This window comes from Helobdella robusta (assembly GCF_000326865.2).
Source record: "Helobdella robusta unplaced genomic scaffold HELROscaffold_92, whole genome shotgun sequence".
Taxonomy (NCBI): Eukaryota; Metazoa; Annelida; class Clitellata; order Rhynchobdellida; family Glossiphoniidae; genus Helobdella; species Helobdella robusta.
Window position 1 is genome coordinate 296,807 of NW_008705527.1, and position 2,532 is coordinate 299,338.

The window sequence follows — 2,532 nt, forward strand, 5'->3', positions numbered from 1 at the left end:
GCTATACAGCCATACAAATCAGAAACATACAAACACATAAACATAAAAAAGCATAGACAAAAACATTAAAAAAACATGGATACAAACAAAAAACAAAGAAAAATAAACATAGAACTCGTCAAATTATATACGCACGGTCAGACCTTTTGATACAACGAGCCGCACTATAATTGATCAACGATGAGAAACACGTGACGTAAACAATGACTCCCATTGGTCGGAGGCATTTCATTCAGAAAAATGAAAAGAGAGAGAGAGAGAAAGTGAGAGAAAGAGAGAGAGAGAAAGGGTATGATAAAAAAAGAAAGGAAAAACAAAGTGAGAGAAAGAAAGACAGAAAGACAAAAAGAATGAAGATGGAATGAGTTGTAAAGGAGAAAAAAAGAAGAAAATAGAAAGAGAGAGAGAGAGAGAGAGAGAGAAAGACAGCAAAAAAAATAGAAGGGGAAGAGAGAGAGAGAGAGAGAGAGAGAGAAAGACAGCAAAAAAAAATAGAAGGGGAAGAGAGAGAGGGAGAAAGAAAGAAAAAAAAGAAAAAGAAAGAAATAAATTAAGAGAATGAAATGGTCTATAAAATAACCAACAGAAAATTGTGAACAATGACAGAAAAACGAAAAAATGACTTTTATTATTATTATTGTTGTTGCTGTTGTTGTTGTTATTGTTGTTGTTGGTTGTTGTTGTTATTGTTGTTGTTGGTTGTTGTTGTTATTGTTGTTGCTTATTTTTTATCAACAGAATAGAAGCGAGAATGTTGGCTGATGTTTTATGGTTGAACGAGAATTTGAGAAAAAGACATCAACGATTTATCAAAGTTCATGTTTAGATTTTTGTTGTTGTTGTTGTCATTGTTACATAATAGCAGCAGTAGTAGTAGTAATAGTAATAGTAGCAGTAGTAGTAGTAGTAGTAGAAGAAATAATAATAATAGTAGTAGTAGTAATAATAATAATAATAATAATAATAATAATAATAATAATAATAATAATAATAATAATAATAATAGTAGTAGTGGTAGTAGTAGTAGTAGTACTGCTAAGGAGTGGCAGCAGTAGTAGTAATAGTTTTATAAATTTTTTCCACTATCATTTTATTCATTCTGAACCGCATTTTTAAACGTTTCAAACTTCCGTTCTCACTTAATTCATTTTTTCTCAAGAATGAATGAATGAACGAATAATTGAGTGAATAAATAAATGAATGAATGAATTTCTTACTCCACCATTTCTCAATCATCTATCTAGTGTTCATCTCATTGGTTTGGAAAATAAAATTGATGACTGCTCTAGCATACATCATGTTCAAGTTTAAAACCTAACCGCAACAACAAATAACACACGATTTATCGCGTATTTGTGAATGTGTGTGTGTGTGTATCTGTGTTTGTGTATGTGTATTTGTGTGTGTGTGTTTGTGTCTATATGTGCGTGTGTTAATATTAATGCGTGTATCTATGTAAGAATATAAACATGTAGGCTTGCACGAACGTAAGTATGCAAGCAATAAAAAGCATCTAGACCCACACGTACACACATAAACAGAGCAGACACACACACACACACATAAACAGAGCAGACACACACACACGCACGCGCGCACACGCATAAACAACATTTATGAAGTTTGGGGAGAATCTTTTCAAATGAGTTTTATTAAATCAATCCATCTCTCTTTAGAAAGCGCTTTATTTTACACCGCTTCCCACTTAAAGTTCCACATGTACACAAGTGTACAGTGTTTACATGAAGAATGAAAAAAGAGAAAGAAAGCGAAAGAAAGAGAAAGGAGAGAAAGGGAGAGAGAGAAAAGAGAGAGAGAGAAGAAGAGAAAGAAAGAGTGAGAGAAGAAGAGAAAGAGAGAGAGAGAGAGAGAAAAAAAAAATAAAAAAAAAGAAAGAGAAAAAGAGAAAGAACTAGAAAAGAAAGAAAAGTGAGATAAAGACCAAAAATAGAGAAAGATAGAGAAAGAGAGAGGTAGTAGAGAGATAGAGAGTACCTGATTGAAACAATAAATCATAATATAATTTAAATAATTTTTCTCTCTCCATCTCATCCGCATCTCCCATGATAGCGGTTGTAGAAAAGATAACGACGATGAAGATGATGACGATGGTGATGACGGTGATGATGACGATGATGATGACGGTGATGGTAATGATAGGCGCGAAAATTTGTTTGTGGGGTGATTAATGAAGATTAAAATAAAACGTCGCATAATTTTTCTATCGGCGTTTTTGGTCTATTTTTTTTATCATTATGGACTGCACGATGGCGTTACGGTAAAGCTCCTGCCAGTGCTGTTACAGTAACCGGGTTCGATTACGAAAAGATCCCCGCCAGCATATCAGTGAGTGATGCTTTGTTCCACGTGTGTGTTTGGTTTGTGTTTCTTGCTTTGGTGAGGCCTTTGGAATGTATTGAAGAGAAAATTGTATTAAATAAAATTTTCAACAATTATTTTCTCTAAATTAAACTATTAAAAGTTTACGTTTTAGTCACCAACCAATCAAAAAAAAGCTAAAAAAGTTAAAAA